The sequence below is a fragment of the Strix aluco genome, chromosome 1 (assembly GCF_031877795.1).
Source record: "Strix aluco isolate bStrAlu1 chromosome 1, bStrAlu1.hap1, whole genome shotgun sequence".
Lineage (NCBI taxonomy): Eukaryota > Metazoa > Chordata > Aves > Strigiformes > Strigidae > Strix > Strix aluco.
Window position 1 is genome coordinate 6,855,318 of NC_133931.1, and position 12,599 is coordinate 6,867,916.

Below are 12,599 nucleotides of genomic sequence, written 5' to 3' on the forward strand. Positions count from 1 at the left end.
AAGTGCGTGTGATGTGACAGATCCTTAATTGTTGCATTAGTCATCAGGTGATACCTGTGGGAAAATGTTGACTCTTGCAGAGAGCAGCTTGGGCCGACAAGGAGTGTGTCTGTGTGATACAGTGGTCAGTCTATTATTTCTGTGTGGGCAGGAGCTTTTCCCTTTCTGTTTGATTTAATGCAAATGACCTGTAATGTAACAAACCTACTTAACTGTGAGAGATGCTGTAACTGTCATCTGTTACCTGGTATTGTCCAGAGCTTCAGGCAAGACACTAGACTGACAGAATTATGATCTGATCCCTTGTTATGAGGAACTGCAATACTTCTGCTCACTGAATATACAGTCATGGCTAATGAGTAGGATGTCCATAAAGTATCTCAGTCTACTTTCTGTCTTATTATCAGCATAACTGTTAGGTGAAATCCCTATCCTACATTCTTATGTAATAAAGACAGACAATGATTTTTACTGGCACTTTTTTAATCTGGCTAGAATATTTCCAAATGGTCAAATTTTTCTGAAGCATTTATTTCTTGATATATCATGACATATGCAGCTATACACTTTCCCATAATATAGTAGTTGTCATCTAAGGATCGCAAAACATCCTTGGTGAAAAATGTCATGAATTCAACCTCACTTTATCTTGGAGCAATTATTTCCTTTGAAACCTAAAGAAGTGAATATGCATAGCTAAACAGTGACAAGGATGCAAGAAGACTGGTTACTAGATCCAGGAACACATCCTCTGTAAAGATTAATTTTAGTTCTATTTTGATTGATTCAGGTCAGTAGATCTTGTAAGAAAGTCCAAGACATTCACGTAAACTGTTACACATCTATACACAGGGAACACTGGGGTTGACACAGGAGACTTTCACCAAATCTTGGATATTATCTGAATAAAATCATATTTATACTGCTTATATTTGTAGTCTCAGAGAAGTCTTGTTTTTCTATGTAAATGAACTCAGCTTTATAGCATGATTCAAGCAATCTGCTCTGATCATGTAATATTCAGGGCTTTTTTTTTTTTTTTTTTTTTCAGGGAACAGCTCACCCAGCATTAAGAGATAATGCTAACATGTATTAGTAGTGTTGGACACTACACGTGGTAGTACATTCCTGCATGAACTATCTGAGGAATTCCAGACATTACTACTGACCAGCAAGGACCTATAATAGATATCACAGTATAACACAGGGGAACTATAATGATTCACGACGTAAGACCTGGTGCACAATTGTTCTTAAAGTCCATGTTGATTAAATTGTGGTTTCAGTTCATAACAGGGCAGCTGGCCATGACCATTAATAGATGAAAGTAGCATGAGGGCCTGAGGAGGTGTGAAGGTTTTCAGGACTCTGGATAGGACACACGCAGCTCATTTTCACATCAAGTAAGATGTTTTCATAAGCTCTTAGTAAGAGTAAGGCCAAGTGAAACAGGAATAATTTTTAAATCATTAACCTTTGACCACAGATTGGGACAGGAAGAAAGGGGAGAGTATGTTCTTGAAGGAGTGCTGTGCTAAGCATTGTAGTCTTCCGATGCTCTGCCTTGTAAAGCATTGTTGAGTTTATACAAGGAGCAGCTAACGCTGCATACTTATCTGGACCAGAAAGGTGGGTAAATGAAAAGCAGCACAAAGATATTCTTCGCTGTATTTGTGTGGTATTGCATCTCTGCCAACAGAGAGGATTTATATGCTGGGGCACCATTCACAGCAAACTCAGCTAGGCTGCTTCTAAGCTCAACTGGGTAAAATTATAAACACTGTGCAAAATCATCTGGATTTTCCCAGGTTCCTTTGCCTGAGTCAAAGATCTCTGCATTATCATCCTTTACTCCACACGAATGTGTTCACATTCAGAAGTAAATTATTTTTAATAACATCATCCTGTGGCTCAGTGACTGAATAAGATTACTCAGATCCTTTCTTAGCATCTCCAGTCCTCAGGAGATGTTCCAAATTTGCAACATCTGCTGCCTCAGCTTGTCTTCCAGTTCTTATGTTGTATTTCTAGTCTGTTCAGAGCTCTTTGCTGTCATCTTCGGCCAACCATGGTACATTCCGTGCAATCTTCTGTCTACGTTGTTGATAAAATTAATAAATTTTGGAAGAAGGAATGGAAAAAAGTCAGAGAGGTCACAAAAGACAGACAACACATTAACTGGAGTTGCGCAACACTGCCACTGTAATGTAACAAAGTTAATAAGGTATAAAACCTCACTACTCTTTTTATAAGCAAACTCTTCTTGGTAATTAAACCAATAGAGCAGAAAGAGTCAATTATGATGATCTGTGGCCATGTATACACAGGTACTGGGGATGCCAGTCAGCTGTACACAGCTGCAGAAAGCATTTCTGAATGTGGGATCTGATGCTCTTTAACAAGCTCCTGCTTGCCAGAGCCAAACTAGCTAGCAAATCCCTGCTAGCAGGAAAATCCTTTACAAATACTCTGGTCCACTGTAGTTGAAGGCAGTCACTCACATACTGATTTGAAAATTAAGGAATCCCAAAAAGGAAGAAAACTGAACTATTCTAAATGTATTGACACTGCTTACTTGTTACATCCCTTTGTCATAGACATATGCAAGTACTCAGGAATGAAGTCTGCCCTCATTGAAAAAGAGAGAAGGGCTGCCAGACAAATTCATGCAAAAATATTCTCCAGTGTCAATGACAGCCTAAACTTTGCTAATATTTGTTTCAGCAGTAATGGGAATGGGGAAACTTTCTTGCACGAAGACCCAAGATTGTAATTATGTCTCTACATTAGATCAAGGAAATGAATTTGGAAATGCCAAGACCTGTTTATTATACCTGTTATAAATCCCTTGGTATCAATTGAGTTCACCCGGGTTGAATGTCAGTCATAAAAGCAAAGCTATGAGGGATGTCTTTGTCACACTACCAAAGTAAGGTTGTTCAGACTCAAAAACACACTAATAATAAAAAATAATTTCTTTGTTGATATACAATGTTTTGATAGAGGGACCTATACAGAAACCTGTTCTAACTGTGAGTTTAGGGAATGAATTTGTAGTTTCCATTTTATATCTTAATATCTAAAATAGATTAATTTCCATAGAATTTTGAGTGTAAACTGTGTAAGGAGATTAAGCTTCAATCTAGAAATCATCTCATATTTAATTAGGTTTAACAGATCACAAAATGGTAGCGTGTTATGTATATGCTATGTTGTCCTGTTCTTGTGTTTAAGTTGGAGTACAGCCTACACTCTCTGAAGTCCCAAGAAAGAAGCAGATGAGTTCAGAGTTCAGCTGGCAGAAAAAAACCAAAACAAAACAAAAAAAAAAGACCACCAAAAAAAAACCCAGAACAATGGCTTAGCATTGTAAGTATTTCAGGTTTTTCAAAAATTTATTCCTAAACAGTCTGAATAATATCACTCCTGCATCTTTCATTAACTCTTAGTGAAGTGCAGAATAACTGACATGTTTATAAACATAGAGCATAGCTCAGAAGATGACTATTTAAAAAACATATAGCGTAAGATACACTGTCAGTTATGTTGATGTAAAGAAGGAAGAACTCTATGCATTCAAAAAAGGAAGTAGTGGGTTGTTTTGTTTTATTTTGTTTACCCTTGTAACCAAATGCATAACTGAATTGTGGTAGCTATGTCCGAAAGACACTATATTACTTCAGAAAGGGCCTAGACAAATTCATGGAGGACTAGTTCATTAGAAGCTATTAAACATATTTGGCACTGGAATTTCCTAAATTTCAGGCTGATAATGAGTGGGATGGCAATCAGGGGCAGGAGTTGTTCCTTATATCCCCATGTCCTCCACTCTTTCCTTAACCAGCCACTATGAGCCTCTTCTAGAGAGGGGGTCTTTGGTCACATTTCTGGCATGGCCCAGCATAAGAGAACTTAAGTTTGGAATAACTAACCTTCACTCACAAGTATCTGAGTCATTTACGTGTATAAAATATGACAAATTCTTCTTCTGGATCAAAGGAAACGCACCTTACATACAGATCCGAGAATTTATAGTTACTGCAATTAAAAGTGAGGCAATATAATGACCCTCAACCTGCTATCCCAGTGGAGGCAAGGGATGGAGACATGCTGCACAACAAAGATGCAAAGGAAATTGATGGATCACTAACTGTGGTAACATCTGTGAAAGCTCAGGCTGGACTTAGGACCTCTAAATGCAAAAAGGTGCTGGGGACATCAGCCCATCTGAAGTGCATCTATATGAATGCACACAGCGTGGGTAACAAACAGGAGGAGCTTGAAGCCATGATGAAAAGGAAAACTATGATGTATTGGCTATTACAGAAACATGGTGGGATGTCTGCCATGACTGGAGTGCGCTAATTGATGGCTACAAGCTCTTTAGAAGGGATAGACAAGGAAGGAGAGGTGGTGGGGTGGCACTGTATGTTAGGGACTGTTATGATTGCTTTGAGCACAAGTATAGTGAAGACAGGGTGGAGTGTCTTTGCGTTAGAATCAGGGGGAAGGCCAACAGGGCAGATGTTATAGTGGGAGTTTACTATAGGCCACCCACCCAGGACAGAGAGGTGGATGAAATATTCTATAGGCACTTAGGAGAAATCTCACGATTGCTTGCCCTTGTTATTGTGGGAGACTTTAACTTCCCAGACATCTGCTGGAAATACAGCACAGCAGAGCGGGACCAATCCGGGAGATTCCTGGAATGTGTGGGAGACAACTTCCTGACGCAGCTGGTGAGTGAACCGACCAGAGAAGGTGTCCTGCTGGATCTCCTCTGTGTGAACAGAGAAGGACTGGTGGATGATGTGGCGGTTGGAGGCCAACTAGGGCACAACGATCATGAAATAATAGAGTTCTCTATTCTTAGAGAGGCCAGTAGAGGGTGCAGCAGGACTGACATCCTGGACTTCCAAAGGGCTGACTTTGTCTTGTTTAGGCACCAGCTTGAAAGGATCCCTTGGGAGACGATCCTGAAGGGTATAGGGGTCCAGGAAGGCTGGGCACTCTTTAAAAAGGAAGTCTTAATGGCTCAGGAGCAGGTGGTGCCCAGGTGCTGTAAGAGAAACCGGCACCAGGGAAGACCACCCTGGCTGAACAGGGAGCTTTAGCTGGAACTCAGGGAGAAAATGAGAGTTTACGGGCTTTGGAAGAAGGGACTAGCCACTCACAGTGATTACAAAGATGCTGTGAGGCTATGCAGGGTGGAAATCAGGAGGTCTAAAGCCCAGCTAGAAATTAATCTGGCTTCAGCAGTGAAAGATAACAAGAAATGTTTCTGTAAGTACTTCAACAGCAAAAGGAAGACCAAGGCGAGCTTCCATCCCCTGCTAGACGCAGGAGGAAACATGGTAACAAGTGATGAGGAAAAGGCTGAGGTACTTTGACTCGACTTCTTTGCCTCAGTCTTTAATAACAAGAGTAGTTGTATTGAGGGAATCCAGCCTCCTCAGGTACAAGACAGAGACTGGGAGAATGATATCCCCCGCATTCCAGGAGGAGACAGTCAGTGACCTACTGCATCACATAGACACACACAAGTCTATGGGACCGGATGGGATACACCCGAGGGTGCTGAAGGAGCTGGCTGGGGTGCTCGCCAAGCCGCTTTCCATCATTTACCAGCAGTCCTGGCTGACCGGGGAGGTCCCGACAGATTGGAAATCGGCCAATGTGACGCCCATCTATAAGAAGGGTCGGAAGGATGATCCAGGAAATTACAGGCTTGTCAGTTTGTCTTCAGTGCCCAGGAAACTGATGGAGCAGCTCATCCTGAGCACCATCACACAACACATGTGGGACAACCAGATGATCAGGCCCAGTCAACATGGGTTTATGAAAGGCAGGTCCTGCTTGACAAACCTGATCTCCTTCTACGACAGGGCAACCTGCTTATTGGATGAGGGAAAGGCTGTGGATGTAGTTTACCTTGACTTCAAGTTGTGATGGTTTAATCCCTGCCAGGGTCTGAGACCACGCGGCCGCTGCCCCTCTCCCACAAAGGGAGTGAAATACAAAGCCCTGAGACTGAGATAAGGAAAGGTTTAATACAGCAGTGCACCAGCAACACAACAAACAACAACAATAACAGTAACACTAATAACAATGAACAGAGCAAGATATCTACCAATACAGCAGTGAGAGAAAACCCGGCTGCGCCAACCCCACGCGATCACCGATTCTTCCCGCGCTCTGGCGCCTGGACATGACGTCAGCATAGCATATGAATAACCCGGCTAGAGCTTCCTCCCCCACTGCTGGGGAAACTTAACCTTATCCTGGCTAAACCAGGACACTTCAGTAAGGCTTTTGACACCGTTTCCTACAGCATTCTCCTGGCAAAACTGGCTGCTCGAGGCTTAAATGATTGCACGCTTTGCTGGGTAAAAAACTGGCTGGATGGCCGGGCCCAAAGAGTGGTGAATGGAGTTAAATCCAGTTGGTGGCCAGTCACAAGTGGTGTCCCCCGGGGCTCAGTTTTGGGGCCACTCTTGTTTAACATCTTTATTGATGATCTAGACGAGAAGATCGAGTGCACCCTCAGTAAGTTTGCAGATGACACCAAGTTGGGTGGGAGTGTTGATCTGCTCGAGGGTAGGGAGGCTCTGCAGAGAGACCTGGACAGGCTGGAGCGATGGGCTGAGGCCAACTGTAGGAGTTTCAATAAGGCCAAATGCCGGGTGCTGCACTTGGGCCACAACAACCCCCAGCAGCGCTACAGGCTTGAGGAGGAGTGGCTGGAGAGCTGCCAGTCAGAGAGGGACCTGGGGGTGTTGATTGACAGCCGGCTGAACATGAGCCAGCAGTGTGCCCAGGTGGCCAAGAAGGCCAATGGCATCCTGGCTTGCATCAGAAATAGCGTGGCCAGCAGGGACAGGGAAGGGATCTTACCCCTGTACTCAGCACTGGTGAGGCTGCACCTCGATGACTGTGTTCAGTTTTGGGCCCCTCACTACAAAAAGGACATTGAATGACTCGAGCGTGTCCAAAGAAGGGTAATGAAGCTGGTGAAGGGTCTATAGCACACATCTTATGAGGAGCGGCTGAGGGAACTGGGGTTGTTTAGTCTGGAGAAGAAGAGGCTGAGGGGACACCTCATCGCCCTCTACAGCTACCTGAAAGGAGGGTGCAGAGAGCTGGGGATGAGTCTCTTTAACTAAGTAACAAGCGATAGGACAAGAGGTAATGGCCTCGGAAGGGAAGGTTTCGACTGGATATTAGAAAGTATTTCTTTACAGAACAGGTTGTTAGGCTTTGGAAAGGGCTGCCCAGGGCAATAGTGGAGTCCCCAGCCCTGGAGGTGTTTAAGAGTAGGGTCGACATAGTGCTTAAGGATATGGTGTAGTTGGGATCTGTCAGTGTTAGGTTAATGGTTGGACTAGATGATATTCAAGGTCTTTTCCAACCTAGATGATTCTGTGATTCTGTGAAGGGGGACCCTGTGCAGAGTACTTGCTTTACTACTTATCTATGAAGAATAGGCAACACACCAGAGAATTCTACAAAGCTGAACTAAAGCTTAAACAAATTTAGTTGACTCGTACTTGATAGCTTGACAATTGTCACAATGGAAAGAAGATAAAATCAGCACAGGCTGAAACAAGTCCAGACAAGCTATGCAATCTTGCAAGATCAGGTCAATACAAAGCTTATGCAAGTAATAATAAAAGTGTATATAGTGGTCTTAAAAAAAAAAAAAAAAATAATATTTTTACACCTCATTCACTTACTTTGCCTAGATGTTAAACAGAATAAAAAGGTGACAGAAGTAGTAAAAATTCAGTGAACTTCAGTGAACTGAAGAAGAGAACAACTTGGTTTTCTCTATTTCTATTTTCTCCCCAGTATGTCTGAAGTGACTTTGTTTGGATCAAAATAGATATCTTGCTTGTGAAGTTGAGCTGTTTATGCTGTTCAAAAATGCATGCTTTTAGACTTGTTTTTATTGTTTTCCAGTGAGGCATATTTAAATGACAGCATAAATTCTCCTATTATTTACATGACATAAATCAGAAGCAGTTCTACTATGTCAAGGAAAGACTACTGTGAGCAAGTGCTGAAGAATGTGGTCACATCATTTTAAATTAATATGTTCAGTGTATTCTCTATTTGCATTCCCTGCTTTTTGTTCACTAAACATTTCTTTGTTCTTTAGGATATGAGCCATATCTCTCAAGGGTAATGCTTTATTCTCTAAAACAGTAAACATATTGACCACTGCTAAGAATCTTGTAAGACAATTTGCACAACATTAGCAGGCCATGAATCTCCCTTTCTAAGAATCCATATTACAAAACAGAAGTTTAAGCAAAAACATGGCATTATATTGATTTCTTGGGAAGTAATATACACAAATGTGTGCTTACACACAAAGATACATGTGCATATGTAAATGCATACACAGAGTTGCATAAACAGCATGTATTGCACAAAACAGATCAATGGTTTCTTGGCTGAGCTATCTTTCTCTTAGATTTAGTACAAATTCTATCTGTATGAAATATTGATTCTTAATCAATTAAAAAAGAATATGGGCTTCAGATTACCGTTGCAGTCCACAACTATATTTTATTTTCCTCAGATTGTATGATAAGACAAGCATTCTATCTACATTCACCACTCTCTATATATTATATGTATGTACATATACACCATTATACAGTGGCAGAATATTTTCTTGAGATAGGACAAATAAGTTTCCCTGATCAATTTTAGCCAGTGTCGTCCACTTAGACATATGTGTGCTGTGACATACAAATAACATCCATGTCTTCTTCAGCTTCTGGGCCCCAGTGGGAATATTCTGTGTCTATTATTAGATTTAATTGTAACTGTTTGCCATGAGAAGTGGTTTCCTTTGTTACAAAGGCAAAGATTCTACCTTTGACAACAATGCCTCCTTTTTATTCGTTTTTCTTTTTTCCCCCAACCATCTGGTTCAGTAATATGGAAATTATCAAGACTGTGACAAGGGAGCACCAGTATTGAAATCTGTAGGTATTCTACCTTGTATGACTTTGGCTGATAATTTTTATACTTTGATAAAGACATGTGACAAATGTGATGCTGTAAGCTAAAACTTTATTTTTCTCCTCAGTTGATTGTCAGCTTTGATTCTTCCACATTTTCCTGCAGCTTGTAATATTTTCATGACATTTTGTTTCCCTTCAGAGGATGCTACATTGCCAGTTGCTAAATAGTCTCTCTAACTGTCTTACAAGTATTTTCATGGGATTCATTTGTTTTTGCAGCAAGTTTAGTACATAGCCACTCAGAAAAAGCTGATACTGGCATTCATCAATAACACATTGGGGTAAAAGGAATCAAGATAGATGTTTTGAAAGGATTGGCTCTTATTCTAATGCAATATTAACAGCATTCAGATGTGTACTAAGACAGAAGTCTTCTTAGCAGCTTTAGGGTCGATCATTAGCCTTGATCTGTGATCAACACCAAGAAGCAGTTGATGTGAGGAAAACTCATATTTTATTTTTGCAAATAGAAAAAAATCTTTATTAGCTTTGAAGGGACTGTCCACTGTGGTCAGTTTTGGAGTTCACTGTGCACAAGTATTTGTTTTGGAGAATTTGAGTAATTTTTATGTTTTTGCTTTCTCTCCTCTTCCCTCCCTTTCTGAAAAAGATATCCAAACACCTATTTTGAGATAAAAAAAATGTAGAAGACAAAGCATTTGCTATGTGTGAAGCTGGAGGATTTTCGCAAATGTTTCACGCTGCAGGACGGATTGCTTAAAATTTCTCCATGATTATGACCTTCTGTTGATCTGAGATGTGAGTCAAATGAAATTAAAACTCTAAGGTTATTTAAATGCTGTTCAAATTTTCTTTCTTTATAGATTATTCCTCAGATAAGTAGCTGTGCATGAAACCTGGGAAAAAGTTATGATGAAACATCCTAATATTTTACTTACTCAAATGTACTCTCAAAACAGGACCTCATCTAGAACTAATTACATTATTTCTTTTAAAAAAACAAACCAAACCATATAAAACTGAAACAGAAACAATTCTTTAAGTGCTGTTAACTTTGGAGTACATTTTTCTTCATTCTTAGAAATTTTATAAGATAATGTACTTTTCTGCCAAACTCCTCTGAGTTTTTTGTTAGGTGTCTGAGAAACCAACTAGTTCCTTTGGTAGTACTCTGTTTTGCATCTGACTTCTTAAAGGGTAAATGATACTTGAAGCAGAATAATTCACATTGAATTTCTGGTTCAACTAATATTTCTGTTAGACCACACAAGGGCAAGAGGTAAGAGCACGGTTCCAAACCTCCTCTTCACCAAAATACAATGCCATTCCCTGATCTCTGCTTTCAGTTTCCTTATTCTACTGTTACTGCTAGTAGTAATTAAATGAAAGGAGTTAATTTGTTTTGCAAATTATTGGCTGCTGATTATACTCCTCTTAGAGGTAATGAAATATGGATCTGGTACATAGTTAAAGATAAACTTTCTTTCCCAAAGCCTTTGATTTTTAAATGTGGAATTCAGGCTCCTACAACATTTAGACACCCTTGAAAATATTACCTGTATGTTATCTAATAGCAGACAAGTGCAAATGCTTACTCCTCAACTAAAAGTCTGAACTCTAAACAGTGTACTTTAATAATTTTTGAGGTTTTTTGGTACCAGATAATCTCTAAGATCACTGCAAAATATAGATATACATTAATTTTTTAGGCAGAGTAACTGAGCACTTTTCTCCATGAAAGTCAGTAAATAAAGGTGTAAATGTACTTGCTTCAGCAGTTGCAAACCAAATTTCCATGAATTTCACTGATATTTTAGCAAGTGGTACCCTATATGACATGGCTTCCTTGGTTTTAAAGTTCTCAGGAATAAATGGACTCGAGTCTTCCATACAGTCTTAGACCACCTTTACTGTTTGCTTAAACCTATTGGCTCTAGGAGCTGCCTGAGCACTCCTGAAAAACAACTCTGTGCTTTCACACTAGCCTGATCCACTAGCTTGAATTGAGGCTTCCTAGATTCCTAGGCAGGCCACACTGAAATTTTTCTAGGATGACTCTGAAGCTGATATTTGTCACTTCTCATCACCAGAAAGAAAAAACCCAACCCTATCTGGAAGAAAATACCAAGGCAGCATCCTCAAGATCACCCACACTAAGGACATGCTTCAATACAATCTAAAATTGCAGCATTTTCTTCAGTCTGGTTTCACCCTAAACTACAAGATGGGAGCTGCTAACATGTCAGCCTTGTGGATGATCAGCAAATTGAGTCTTAAAACCATATATAGATGTCTTGAATGGCAGTAGCTGGGCTTAAGCAAGAGAAAAATATTCCTACAGGCCTACACAAAATTAGTGTCAGCTGTTCCTATGCCATTTGCAGTACAGCAAAAGTAGGCAACTACAGTTCCAATTTTAAATCAAATTAAGTAGCTCCTTTCTACAATCACAATAAAATTCTCTCCAAGTATTTCAGGTATCCGAGTAACACTCACAATTATACCAACACAAAGCTATAATGAGAATGAGTTAGGCTTGTATCTTTTGCAATCATCTTCAGAATGGATTCCATTTAATGCCATTTTCTATTCTCATTACAATCTTTGTCAGGCAAAGGCATCAGAATTTTAATGGCCAGTAAAGTCTGTTTAAAAACTATAAACTCTTAATGGACTTACAAACAGAGACTTTAACCTTTTAAATATTCTGGACTCATCTCACTTCCCCCTCCTTGCAGAGTTCGAGATGCAAACAGGATAGAATAGAGATGGTAAAAGCAGAATGCCAGCCATTTTAAAAAGAAAACTAGGGTAACTGAAATGAAGAACATATTGTGAGGATCTGGAAGTCACAGTCCTTGAGATTGATGTGACCTCGGATAAACTTAAATTGATGTTTTAAAAAATCAGTGAAATACCCAAATCCACAGAAGATGGTTGGCAAAGTGACCTGGTGTTCTGAGGTGCTAAATATTTTGCCACCTCTTTGATGTATGCGTGGATTGCTTGTCCAAAGAAGACAATGGTCCTCTCCTGGCTTGTGCTGAGTTTATGTCCATCAGAAACTAAGGCATCAACAAAGGAAAGCCAAGGACCCAGGAACTTGGATCTTGTACAAACACAGCCACTGATACAAGACGAACCAGAACACACTGTGCCTTTAGACTGCTGTCTTTTTTCCTTCAAAATAACTTCTCAGTGAGTCCTGGCATGTTTATATAAAATGGAAATATTCACAGGAAATAAAGACATTCCAAAATATCAATTTGCAACTAATTTGGGGATTTATCACTGGCAAAATAAATATTTGTGTAATGATGCATAGATTTCGGAGACCGTGATTTAGGGCAGCTCAAACTAGTATGCCTATAAAGCATACAGCTTTATACAATGCAGCACCGTGTAGAGATCAGCTTGTGACAGCATTATTAATTGCAGTTGTGCAGTTCTGTATCCAAACTAACCCACTTTCTTGTTGAATAAATTCTCTGGAGATAGGACTCATTTAAACAAGTGTGTATGTCTTCATCTGATATAGTCATGGAGATAAATAGGTACTTCTCAGTGAAATTATTCAAAGATGTGCATCTAAAACTGCTTAGA

At 40.0% G+C, this 12,599-nt stretch overlaps 1 long non-coding RNA gene across 1 annotated transcript; it reads left to right on the forward strand.

Annotated features, from left to right (window-relative positions):
- The first annotated feature begins 3,339 nt into the window (after positions 1 to 3,339).
- Positions 3,340 to 11,191, forward strand: LOC141932640 (uncharacterized). Its single transcript, XR_012625870.1, has 3 exons — positions 3,340 to 3,369; positions 9,646 to 9,794; positions 11,087 to 11,191. It is a non-coding gene; the product is annotated as an uncharacterized LOC141932640 (long non-coding RNA).
- The last annotated feature ends 1,408 nt before the right edge of the window (positions 11,192 to 12,599 follow it).